The sequence below is a fragment of the Lonchura striata genome, chromosome 2 (genome assembly GCF_050655825.1).
Source record: "Lonchura striata isolate lonStrDom1 chromosome 2, ASM5065582v1, whole genome shotgun sequence".
Classification (NCBI taxonomy): domain Eukaryota; kingdom Metazoa; phylum Chordata; class Aves; order Passeriformes; family Estrildidae; genus Lonchura; species Lonchura striata.
Window position 1 is genome coordinate 9,260,181 of NC_140704.1, and position 13,280 is coordinate 9,273,460.

The following is a 13,280-nucleotide window of genomic DNA, read 5'->3' on the forward strand; positions in this document are numbered from 1 at the left end:
ATTCATTATCTCTCCTCTATTAGTAATTTTCTGCTCCGTATTCAGCTAGCCAGCTCTTAATTTCCTCCTGTCTTGCAGTGTACACAGTGGCTCTTATGTCAGGCCCGGTCCATTTTTATCTTGTAATCATAAAGGCCACCAAAGCAATTATCGCTGGTCTTGACTGTAAAAGCTTGTCATTAATTAGCCTCCTTGCCTTCAGTGCTGAGGATTAGCCGGGGCTGAGGCTGAGTTAATGGAAATGCAGGTTCAGTCAGACTCCCGGATTTTCTTGCCCGGATGCGCCGCGCGGAGGAGGATCGCCGGTCCGTGCGCCCCGGCGGGGCGGCGGGGGGCGGGCGCGGGGCTGGCCGCGGCCACCGGCCGTGTGCCGTCCGCGCAGCCACCGCCGCGCCCGCCGCCTCCCCTCCCCTGCTCGGCAGCGGCCCCTCCTCCAAATCCCAACAGCCACCAGGGGGAGGGGGCTGCACCCCCACCCCACCCCGCCCCGGCCGCGGGGGGATCCGGGGCCGCCTCCTCGCCACCGCCCCCGCCGGGCACCTGCCCCGGCTGCCCCGGGGGAGCGCGGCCCCGTCCCGCGCCGGGCGGGGGACACGGGAGGGGCAGCACCGACGGCGCCGCCGCGGTCCCGCTGCTCCCGCCGCTCGTCCCCGGCGGGGTGAAGGGCTGCTGCGACTGCCGTTAGCATCGCCCTGAAAGGCCCCGTCCCCCCGGGGCCAAGGGTCGCAATCTGCATCTCAATAGGCGGCTCCCGCCGAAGCGCTGCGCCCCGGGACGTTAGTCCTTGTCGCCGCGGTGTTTGGCCCCCATCAGCCAGGCAGGGACAAGCCCCGCACCCCCGGACTCCCCCGCGGGCCAGCTCCGCTCATCGGGCGGCTCGGGCAGCCGTCGGTGCTCAGGGGCACCGACGGGAGGAAAGAGGCTGGCGGGCAGTTTCGGACACTGCTCCTGAGCCTTACTTCTCTGCTATCTCCACCACGGTTTTAAACGATTGCTTTTTTTCTCCGGATGCCGTGTGGCAGAGCCGCACCAAGCACACGGGGAAGGGCTATGCGAGAGAAACGATGACAATGATGGGAGCAAAGTGCTGTCAAAAGCTCCGAGTAAACATGCAGAAGAGAAAGGGCGGCAGGCTCTTTCTCCCACCGGAGTTAGAGCTATTTTAGATGTTGCTTCCAACTTTGCCAGGCAGTTTTCCCCGCAAAGCCGAGGCCGCCGTCCCAGGAGCTGGCTGCCCTTGACAAAAGAATTGCTCCAAGACCACCCCCCTACCTACTCCTAGCGTACAGCTGCACTCGGCAGCCTGAAGCACGGGGAAGAGTTAGAAACCTTCCGTGGGGCGTTCGGCATTGCTTACACCTCGGCAAGCATCTGCCTGGGGGGAATCTGTGTAGCCCCGTCCCTGGTGACAGGCTTCGGACGGGCGAGGGCTTACAAAGCCCCTGCACGTCCAGGGGCAGCGGCGCCCACGCCTGCCCCGACCCCCGTGCCCTGGGAGGAGATGGAGGCCCCGCGGCGGGAGGGAAGGGGCGAAGGGCCAAGGGGCCCGGCCGCTCCCCGCTGCCCGGCGGCGCCCGCCACGTCGGATCCGCCGAAGGGGAAGGCAGAGGGGCTCTGCCACGGAGCCGCCGGCCCTTCTCCCGCTCCTTTCCTCCGTCCCGCCTCACGGGGAGCAGCTCCAGAGCAGCTCCGGAGCCGCTGCCGTCGGGGCCCGGATGACTCCGCTCTCCCCTCCCTGCCCGCGGCGGGCTGGTGCTTCGGGCCACCTCGGCCAGCCCCACGCCGCCCAGGGAGCCACCAGCGGCTGATGGCCCCTGCCCCGTCCCGCAGGAACCGCCGGGAGAGGCCGAGCAGGGTCCCATCACCCGCCTCCTGCTCCAGCTCCGGGCCGCGCATCCGCGGCGTCCCCGAGCCCCGGGCTGGGGACACCGGGAACGGCAGAGGGTAGCCCGGCCCGGTCCCCCAAGTACGTCCCATCAGAACACAGCCCCCACTGTCCCCGCGGCAGCTGGAGGAACCCGCTGCACTTTCATCCTGCTCGATGCCTGACCAAACATCACATTATGAAACGGGTAAAAATTAATCCGACGTGTTAGTTACCAGCTCCCTCCGTCCTCCCACCTCTCCCCGCAGCCGCCCCCGCTGCCTCTAACCAGGAGCACAGATTTCCCCACCTCGCCTAACCCCCTGATTCTTCCTGCAATAAGGCCCCAGCCTGAAACGGAGCCCAGGGTTAATTAGAGGCGTCCTGTCAGCCTTGACTTGAAATTGAAAGAAAAGTGTTTAAATATTTATGAATTTGACATTTACAGTCGGATGTCTTTTAAAGCAGAACACCTCTCCCTGTGCTGGCTGGGGCTGCCGTGGTGCGTGTGCCATGGTGCGTGTGCCTGGGGTGGAAGAGGAACAATAGCTATTGCATAACAAGAAAAACAAATTACCTCCCCACCCAAGGCTTAACAAATAAATGGATCACATAAATTACACGCAATTAAATATTAAACTCAGCTACATGTAAGTATGCATTTTTTAAACTTCACATAACGGAATATATTGACATTCCTCTGAATGATTTTCTCCTTCGAAAAGTGTGGACTATCAATGAAGTCCCAATGAAGGAAAATAACTAATTCCTAAATGAATGGCTTAGAAAGTGAATCTGAATGAAGAGGCTTTGGAGGTGTTCATCCAGCCTTTACTTGCTTTGAAACAGCCCGACCTAGCTTAAATGCAAAGAAAGCAAAGAACAACAGCACACCTAACACCCAGTGTTTACTTGAAGTACACTGTTTCTGTGTGGGTCTGTGGGTTTTTTAAGAGGAAAGAAAATTCTTAGGGTCTGATCTCATGTAGGCTTTCCTGGTCCCTCGACAGAACACATTTTATATACACCCAAAAGTGAGTCATTAACTAGAGCAGCCATAACACCGGAGTCACAAATCACTGCTCTAATCAAAGAGCAGCGTCCCGTTCCGCGGTGTCATCCCATGATGCAGCAGAACAGTCGACATTTCAAACGAATCCCAGGCAAATGTCAGTAAATATTTAATGTACGCTTTCATGTAAATAAGTTCTCACACCTATGCTGGAAGTGTTGGAGAAAGTCTTTGTAAGAGCAGAGAGGAGCTCCCCATGAAGTGATGTGGAAGCTCACCATCCAGATGCCTCAGCAGAATTACACTTCATTATTTACTTTAGGACACAGGGCATGATTCTAGTCCTTGCAAAACTCTAACTGAAGTTGAGGTTTTGTTTTGCTTCATAAATTTAAAAATATTTAAAACCAATTTGCCAGTTACTGCACCTGACCACTCTTCCAGTTAGCAATGGAAAAATCACTGAAATTAATTTTTAAACAACTCAACATTATCATTTTTTTTGCAATTTCCACATGCTTCATTTTTTTAAATTTATATTACACAGTTTTGTTTCTGAACAATAATGAAAAATTGAAGATTTCTTAGTAAATATGGGCAAAAAGAGGAACTTCAGAATATGATTGTTTCAAAATATTAGAACGTTAAGAAACTCAAGAAGTGCTATTTTTAATTTGGAATTCACTATAGAATCTAATAAATGAGAGAAGTGAGGCGGAAATAATCATGTATTAATTCTGTGCATTACAAAATCTTTTCAGAAGCTATTATCAGAGCAAGAGGCATTGTGGTTTGGATTCAGGGTGGGAGAAATCCTTTGTGCAACTGAAAGCTATTGTTCCTCTGTGCAGATGAAATTGTACTTGCAAATATGCCATTCAAGGAGGGAAAAAAGTACCTAGGCAGAAAAAAAGAATTCTACAAGAAAACCATTAATCTTAAAATTAAACTTCTCTAAAATAAGTGTTGGTTCATTGTTTGTTTGTTTTCTAAGGAATATCCTGTGTTAACAGTTGCAGCCACTGACATTACATGAAAATATAAAGGATATGCATATTATGTCCTTATATAGAAAGCATGAAGAAAGGGATGTGTGTGGGTGTGTATATATATAATGTGTGTGTGTGTGTTCATATGTATATATACACACATCCGTGTATGTCTGCTCATTTATATAAATCTAAACTTAAGTTCACTTCTAGTAATTTCCCTCTCTCAGGGGTTATCTGAGACTTGTATAGGTTGATACACTCTGCTGGTTAAGTTTTGATAGGTTACTAGAAAACCAGAGAAGCACTTTACGTCAGGAGGAGGCTGGCTACCATAATCTGTCCCCGGGAAAGCTACAGAGAAGATATTTTTACCTTTCATAAAGTAAGAAAACAAAACAGAAGGGAAAGCAGCATCTCCCCCAGATGTAGATGCTGTGCCTCCTCCCCTGCTGTGCCCCCCAGTCAGGTTAGGCAGGGGCAGCAGGGCCTGGGGATGTTCACCTTTTGTGCATGTAACACCCCTTGTGTTCAGCACTGCACTCCCAAGCTGCTTGGTCCAGGCTACTTGTTGGTGCTTTAAATACTATCTTTAGAGTTACTGAGAGATTTCTAGGGCCGCTACCTTCTGACTCCCTGTTCACACCCCCTCCTTCTCTCCCCAGAAAGCTCACCTGATGCCAGGATCACTTTCAGCAAATGTCAGTTCATCACCTGAAACGAGGTCAATTTAATGCTTTTACTCGGGAGGATGAAATCGGATGGGAAGGCACTTTTTGCTTCTTTTAGGGGTCGGAAAGATTAGACAAATCGACAAACACAAAAGGCAGATGGATTTCTGGGAACTGCAGCTTAATTCAAATCACTGAGAAAGGTCACTGCAAAAGCCACAGATCTATTCATCTGTAGGGGTACAATGATCTTTCCACAACCTTCAACACCACAAAGCACTCTGGAGCGTCTCTATACCTTTTAGTAGGATTAATACCATGAACAATGACTGAATACAATCAAGAATTCACCGAGTTCAAAGATCCCTTGATCAATGGTAGATATTTTCTTCTGGCTTCCTAAAGGTAAACATAAGTGAAGTTTCTGGTTAGAGTTACAAGACATTAGAGCTATTATTCTGAATCCCACTACAAGGTAATACCGAAATGCCGGAATGTCCAAGCACCCCGAAGAAGTTTGTGGCATGGTGATAAAGGATAAGGTTGTGAAAGAGGAAATTCAATGAGCTTCAAGATTTTCATGAGCATCTGGGTATTTTTTTAAGTCAGCAGTTAGGTAAAGAGTAAAGCACAAAAGCCTACAGCATCACTGAGACAGTGTAGGGATAACGCACAACTCAGGAAACCGGACATCCACATCCATGTCTGTGGAAGAGGTAGGTGAGTCGGAGATGGAGGAGCGTGGCCCATCCTGTCCGAAGCCGCACAGTGCACCTGTGAGGTGGCAGCAAGAAGAGAGCGCGGAGACGGTGAAGAAACCACGGTGAAGAAACTTCGATCCCCGTCTCTAAGGACTCGGGGGCAGATAGGGCAAAGCAGCAGAGTGGGTGCACCAGGAAGCAGGTTTTCCTCCGCAGCCCAGGCTTTGTTAGCCGGAGTAAAACCGTGAAAGAGAGGGACTCGGCAGGTCTAAGTCACAGAGTGTCAGAGCCCGAGCCAAGAGGACGGTCAGAGATTGCCGAGCTTAATCAAATGTCTTCAGCTAGCAAGGGGAACACGAGCCGCAGCGCCAGCGCTGATCTAATGCTGATGCTGAAGGCACATAATTCAGGGATTAGATAAGGCGCCCTTACAGCCGAGTGCCAGCAAACGAGCCAGCTCTCGGTTACGCTGGCAGGCGTCGGCAGATCCGTCGGCGGAGCAGCCGCCCCGTCTCGCAGGGAGCCGGGCCCGGTCCCTCGGCCGTCCCCGCCCGGGGACGCGGCTCCGCGGCCGCACGCCCGCACCCACCGCGGGGTCCCGAGCCGGGAACACGTCCTCGCCCCGCCGTGCCCGCTGCCCCCTCCGCCCCGCGCCTGTTCGACGGCCCCGCGCCGGGAGCATCCCGGGGCTGCGCTCGGCCGGGGGCGCGCAGGGCTGTGGCGGCCGCGCGGAGGCGAAGCGAGCCCTCCGCCCGCCCGCGCTGCTCCGCGGAGACCCGGCCCGGCCCCGACACGGCTGCGGCTGCCCCGTCCCGGCCGCCCCCCGGCCCACGCCGCGCACAAGGCTCTCCCGAGCGCCGGCCGGGCCGCCTCGAGAGACGCGGGCGCTGCCCACACCCCTCCTCCGCCGCATGTACCTGCTGCCGGCGGGCCGGGACGGGCCCCTCTCTGCGAGGGGTCGGCGCACCTCGGCGGGCTCTAGCAATCCTCCTCCGGTGCCAAAACTTCCCCCTCTCACCCCCCGCCCCTCCTCAGCGCAGACAAAGGCGGCGGCCAGCACAGTCGCCCCTCGCCGCCCGCGGCCGCCTCCCGGCGCGGTGCGGCGGGGGCAGGCGGCGGCCCCGGGCGGCCCGGTGGTCCCCGCGGGGCGCGGGCGGAGGATGCCGGCGCGCCCCGGCGCTGCCCTCCTTATATCGGGCGGCTCGCAGCCCCTGCCGGCTGCCGCACATGGCCCATCCACCGGTTGCTATAGCGATGCCTCCCCTCCACATGTTGCTGGCAGCAATTGGCTAAGGAGGTCTGGGCTGTGCAGAAACCCTTCGCCGGAGTGCGACGATGAATGGACACGGGCTGTGTCACTCATTTGGAGAAGCTGTTTGGGGTTTCTGTTGTGGATGTGCGTTGTTTTTTTTTTTGGTTTTTTTTTTTTTTTTTTTTTTCTTTTGGTTGATTTTTTACGCGCACCCTCCCCCATCTTTTTCTTTTTATTTGCTTTTTAAAAATTATTATTATTATTTTCTTGGTGCCTGTCTTGCAAGATGGAAGTGGAGGGTAGAACAATGACAGAAAGCCAAAAATAAAATCAATAAGGACAGCAAGAAAAAGCTACAAATCATTTGAATCACAATACAGCAAAGGAGCCCACAACGCTTCTTCCTGAAAAGACTTTCCTCAAAAAGAAAAAAAAAAAAAAAAATCCACACACTGCCAAGCAAAGAAGATCCAAACTTTCCCCCCTCTCGTCCTCGTTCTCCAAATGACACAGGAAATTAGGAAGGAGGAGTGTGTTCCGACCAGCCCCGGGACAGTAACGAAGTCCAGTCCGATAAATAGCGAGAGGCACCGCTCGGAGCCGGCGCGGACGAGCGGGGCCGTGCCGGGCCCGGCGCCGCGCACCGTAACTCCCAGTCAGAGCCCAGGGGCCCGGGGCAACACCGACCCTCGTAACGAAACGGACCCTGCAGTCTTCCCCAGCTCCTCAAATTCCCGCATGCCGCTGGCAACACGCTGTGCACCCCCTCCCCTCCCTAAACCCCAGCATCTGCCCACGAAGCGCCCCGGCTGCGGGAGCGGGACGGGAGCGGGCGGGGAGCGGCAGGGGGGCTGCCGGGCGCGGGTGGCAGGTCCCTTCGGTCTCCCTTCCCCCGCCGATGGACAGCCCTCCCGCTTCCCTGTCCCCATTGTTTCCCGCTGTCACTGCGGCTGGGGACGGCAGGCAGGGCAGAGCCGGCTCTCCTCTGTCCGTGGAGGCGGGCAGTCCTTTCCCCTTCCTCTTCCCTTTCCCCTTTCCCTTCTCCTCCCCAGCCGTCCCGCCCCCACGCCGCCTGTGCCCCGGCCTGCCCCGGCCCGAGGGCGGCGGCTGCTCCCGGGCAGAGCTGTCCCGAGCCGGGCAGAGCTGTCCCGAGCCGGGCAGAGCTGTCCCGAGCCGGGCAGCGGCACACACCTCCCTCGGCAGGAACCCCCACCCGCAGCGACCCCCGCGGCGGGACGGAGCGGAGGAGGCAGTGTGAGGGACGGCACGGCACGGCACGGCACGGCACGGCATGGCATGGCACGCCATAGCACGGCATGGCATGGCATGGCCACCCTTACCCCACACCCCTGCTGTCCTGGCAGCCTTCTGGGGCTCGGCCACTGCCGCCTGCCCGGCCCCGGCGGGTTTTGCCTTCCCGGCTGGAACGAGCGGCCCTGGCTCTTCGCGGGTGTCCCAGGGACACCGCATTAGCGCCGTGTAGCAATTCCTTTGCCCCCTTTTCCTCTGCAGAGTATTCATGCTGCCAGCACCCCACAGTAGCCAGCACCTGGGTAAGGGAAAGGGACACGCATCTGTGCGGGGTGCCAAAGGAAGGACGCCTGAGTTCTCAGAGCATCCTCACCTCGCCTCAGAGCGACACTTCACTTAAACTTGCAGGACAGCACAGAAATGTCATCACTATCCCCTGTACAGGAACGTTCTGCCGTGTCCAGAAAGTGCAGAGTGATTTTGCCATGGGCTCCCCCCACTCACAGCCCCACACCCAGCCTTCCCATCCCAGGGCAAGGAAGATGCTCTTTACATCCACCACCGTTTCTGAAAAGGTTTCCAGGCAGGAGAAGTACTCCTCACCTGGCTTCTGCTCATGCAAAATCCTTCACGTTCCCACAGATTAAAAAAAATTTGGCTTCTCCAAACATTTCCTTAGCCACGTTTGTAGTGCTTGGTCTGAAAGCATTGCTCTGTCAGTTTGTCATCCTGAGAGGACCCTCTCCGTCTGATATTCTCCTGTCCCCGGAAAAACCAGAGCATACATAATCTCCTCACTAACCTGCATTCCTTAAGTTGAAAGATAAATGAACCCGCCAAGTGATTTCATTAAAAGGATGCGTGTGTTTGCATATTGATCCTTCTAATGAACTGTCTGAAACTGATAAATACTTCCATTAGCTTTGTAGTTTGTATTTAGTATTTAAAAATATATTCATTAACATATCCTGGAAAAATATTGGATCTTTTCAGAACTGTCAGGTGCTGAATGGGTTCAACATGAATTTGACTGGCCAAGTGTCAAGAGACAGCAAAATACTTGTTAAAACACATATATTTTTTTTAACAGTAAGATTTTGAAGAATTTGTGGTGAAATTTAAAAAACTTTTCACATTTATGTAATTTTAATTACTTTTATCCCATTCTAAATATGACCTTTGAAGTGATGATAGATACTTGTGAGGGTTATGTCACAGGGAGAAATTATTTAAACATAGATTGTTTAACGTGTTATTCATTACAAATGTAGAAGGTGTTGAGAGATAGAAGAAATAATTTTCAATTGTTTACTCATTTTAAATTTAAAATCTGTTTTAAAAGCATCTATAGAACTGTTGGTCACATATCAGTGAATTGACTTACTGATAAATTTTCTCATATGATTTAATTAATTAAAAAATGGGAAAACAAAAAACCCCGTCATCAGCAGCATTTAATTATAAAATTTCTAGAAAGTTTAACGTCTTTTTCTTAGAAAAAAAGTTGACATTGAAAGTATAAATGACTTTGAGACAGTTTCTTTGGGTTTAGCGCATCTAAAAATACTGCTATTTTGAAGATTCACATTAACATTCATCCGAATTCAAGAGCTGTGTCTGAACTATGCCTAAACTCAAAATATTCTAAATCTTGCAATTTCAGTGAGAATGATGCTGAAACATATTCCCATTTTGCACAGAACAAAACTCTTGCCTGAGAACCACCAATGTTTGTCAGGACTCCCCAAAAATCTGTTCTTCATAACTGGGCACTGAAAACCACACTGACCATTTTCCTTAATTTCTGATTACAGATCTGTTTGCACTTCTAAGTTTAGCCTCTTCATTTTGCAAATGCATGCACCATACACAGCATGAAATAGATTTTCATTCTTTTAAAGCATGTATGATAAAACTAAAACACCATTTAATCTCATTTGTTGTTTTGTTTATGAGTTATCCTTTGGAGCCTTGCTCATTAAATACAGATCCAAACATGCTGTGGAGGATTTTCCATAGATTTTCTGTTTATGTGGATATTGAAATCAAAGTTGAATTTCCTTCATTCTGATGAACAAAACATTTTTTCCAAATATTAACTACCTATACCACCTGCATTTAAATTACTTTAACTTTAGGAATACATGTATTAAGAAAGAGGCAGAAGTCCCATGTCTTGAAAACACTACACCATTCTTATAAATAAAACTAACACCTAGGACCATAATTTAAAAGTAGAGTTAGCAGAATTTTAACCACTATACTCCATTGAGTTTTATGTCTTATCTTCTCATGTTCATCTCTGAAGATCAACAACAGACACATTCTACTAGTAAATTCTAGAGCTCTTAGCTTTATTAAGAAAATTATTTCATTCTGGCTAAGATTTGAATCTAATTAATCTGTCTTGCAGTTTAAAAATGATAACTAAATTCAAGCTGCATACTATTCTTCAGAGACAGCTTAAAATATTAATTAAGTAAAGAGTGCATTTTCCATTTATTTTAATTACATTAATACAGTTTCAATAAATAAAATAGTTCAGTGCTTCATCAAAACAAACTTGGATGCAAATTTTCCTATTGATTAGTTTTATGTTCACATTGGCTCTTGACTGTTTATTTTTAAATAGGAAAAATATGCAGAAATGTTTGGGGGTTCCCATTAGTGAAGTGAGGTCCAACTGACTGAAAAGGTCAGTTCAGTCTTCCAGGAGGCTGATGTAGCCCTGTAAAAGTGGCATCCTGATCAAGTATTGCTTATAAAGGTAATTAGTGAGACAAAACTGGATGCATTTATAGACATTTTTAAACAAAATGAGATTTTACTGTATTACGTTTTTCCTGGTAACTTAAAAAGCCCCAAAGCTGTTAGAGCTCTCTCATCCACTAACAAAATATTACAAGACCAGTGGATAAATTCAATTTTTAATATTCAATTTAATTAAAGCTGATGTGTTCTAGATTTGCAGGTGCATCTCTTTCTTAAGATAAAGCACAGGACAAGGGAGAGGATTCTTGTTAGTAGCTACATCAAAAAATAAGTGTAATTCTACTAATTCAGTAATAATTATATCCTTCAAATATTTGAGGAGCAGCATCAGCTGAAGGAAAACTAAATATTGAAGACAAAGTTTCAAAATGCCTTAGGAGTCACAGCAGGTGTTTTGCAACGTGTCCATTATACAGAACATTTTGAGTGTCTTTGTAGGACCCAATCCTGCACACTTCATTTTAAGAAATTAAATACAAATCAACAGAACCAATCAGAATAGCACCTGGAACACAGTAGCCAAAGTTTTCAGAGTGAGGCTTTATATAAATTGGTATTCCACAAAAGAAAAATAAAAATCACTATTCAAACTTTAATTCCATTGTGATTAGGTTTATATGCACAGAATGTAGATATAAATATTAATCTGTTTTCACATAAGACTAAACACTATTATTATGAAAGCCTGGTTAAGAAGCTTCTATAAAAATGTCAACTTAAAACATGTTTAATGGCAAAACATGATGAGAAATGCATGATTTTACACTGTGATCTTGTTATAACAAAATGTGGCTATCATTGAAATGCTGGACTCCTTTTATGCATCAGTGTAGTATGTGCCAAGAATTCAGAGAACTGTGAGGTATCAGTTTTCTCTACTGTAACATCAGCAGATTAGTTTGTTAAAGTGCTGTGGAAAGGGTGTTTGTTTCTTTCCTGAGATGAAAACAAACTAGTACAGTTTAACTATGAAAAAGTATTTTCAGAATAGTAGCTAGTGCTGCAAATCTGAAGGAGAATTGAAATCAGATGTGTTTTTTCTGCCTTTGACACAGATATTGCTCTTTCTATCTTATCTCCTAATACTAGTAGCCTCAGGACAAACATAGATTACATTAGAAAATTGTCCTTCATTATATTGATCGAAATTCACTTCCAACCTACCTCAATCTGATGTTAGAACATTTTTATTAGCTTTAAATTGTTTGCATTATACATTTAAATTAATAAAATACTTTTATAAATAGTTTAAAGTTCTGAAGCAGACAGTTTACAAAGTTCTTATGTACTTCATACAGTCCCATTGAGTTTCTTTTGGCACTGACCTTCCATTTCTGACTGCAGAGAACCACCTCTGTGGAATATTCAGCAATGCCTTCTATGAAAATGGATGGAGACAGCATTTAAACTGGTGTACAAAGTTTTGAGAAAAATTAGAATTGCAGAACACTGTCTGGCCAATTGAAGTTCATTTACTGGAAGAACTCCACTTTATTTTTGATTTCTAGTTGCTGCTACCATTGCTTTAGTGTCCCTGAAAAAAGCCTTGATTATTTGTTGTGATACACAGAAACAGTAGAAGTCTGAGCAGCATAAGAAATATCACCAGCAATACTGGTCCTGGAACTGGGCTTCAATGGATAATTTGGCAAAGATGGCAGACACCCAATAAAATCCTAAATGTACTTGTGCTGTATCTAATAAAGACACCTCCTCCACTCACACCCCACTTCTCTATTTTAGAAAGCAATTTACCAGGGTTTTCCTCTTTTTCTCTTCCTACTGAAGAAATGACAAAATGTCCCTTCTTCGCTGGAAGCAGGCCCTTAGCCAATAAAGCAAGTGGGCATTATGTCTGTGGCATTTGTAATATAACTAGAATGCTGAAAATATTAACACTTACTAAAAAGAGAAGGAAGATCCTGACACTTATAGGAAGGAGGATAGAAACTACATAACTTTCAGAATGTCCCTTTCTTCTCTGAGTCATACAAGCATTTGAGAACATTGAAAAATTTTGCCTTTTCTGACTGCAGAAAAAAAGAAGGCGACATCATCAGTTTATGCAAGTACAAGCTATAAAACCTAGATAAACAATCATGTGTGATAGCATGCTAATGATAGTGTGCTAGCATAAATGTGTCACATAGTCATTTTAAAAATATGTGCTTTAAATATGTAGCTTCAGATTACATATGAAATCAGAAAGGTTGTTGAAAAAGCACCTATCCTATGTTTTCCACTTAATGAGGCATGCACACACTCCCAGCAGAGCTTTTCAATTGATTTCAAAACAGAGTTCAAAATCATAATTCCAGTTAAACCAGTAAGACTTTAGAATCAGTGCTTTACTGACACAGGTATGTCAATCTCCAGCAGATGTGGGTATGGTCCCTGGGTTTTCACTTGGTGCTTGAAGTGATTATCATGAAGTCTCCTTTTTTTTTAAGTAGAAGAAGAAGAACAATGGTGCAATTTATACAAACAGAAGCTTTCATCTTCAGCTTTGGTCTTAGAAGTGACACCTAGAGTGTATTCCCATAACTTTGTCAAAGTTTCAGAAGGGCCAAGAGTGGAGGGGTCATGTCAAAGCCTGAGCAGACGTGCACTGACAAGCCTCTCATGCAACACTAATTGCAGAGGGAAAGCCAGAATTTCTGAGATGTTCTGTTTATCACTTTTTTTTAGTGATTTGCTCAGTCCTTTGAAAGAAAGACCTTCTTGTCTCTTCCCTCCTTTTAATCACTCTGTGTATGATAACTTTGTAC

General features: G+C 47.7%; 1 protein-coding gene across 1 annotated transcript in view; it reads right to left on the minus strand.

Moving 5' to 3' along the window:
• PTPRN2 (protein tyrosine phosphatase receptor type N2) overlaps positions 1 to 13,280 on the minus strand; it is a 636,386-nt gene that overhangs the window by 106,726 nt on the left and 516,380 nt on the right. The window lies entirely within an intron of this gene.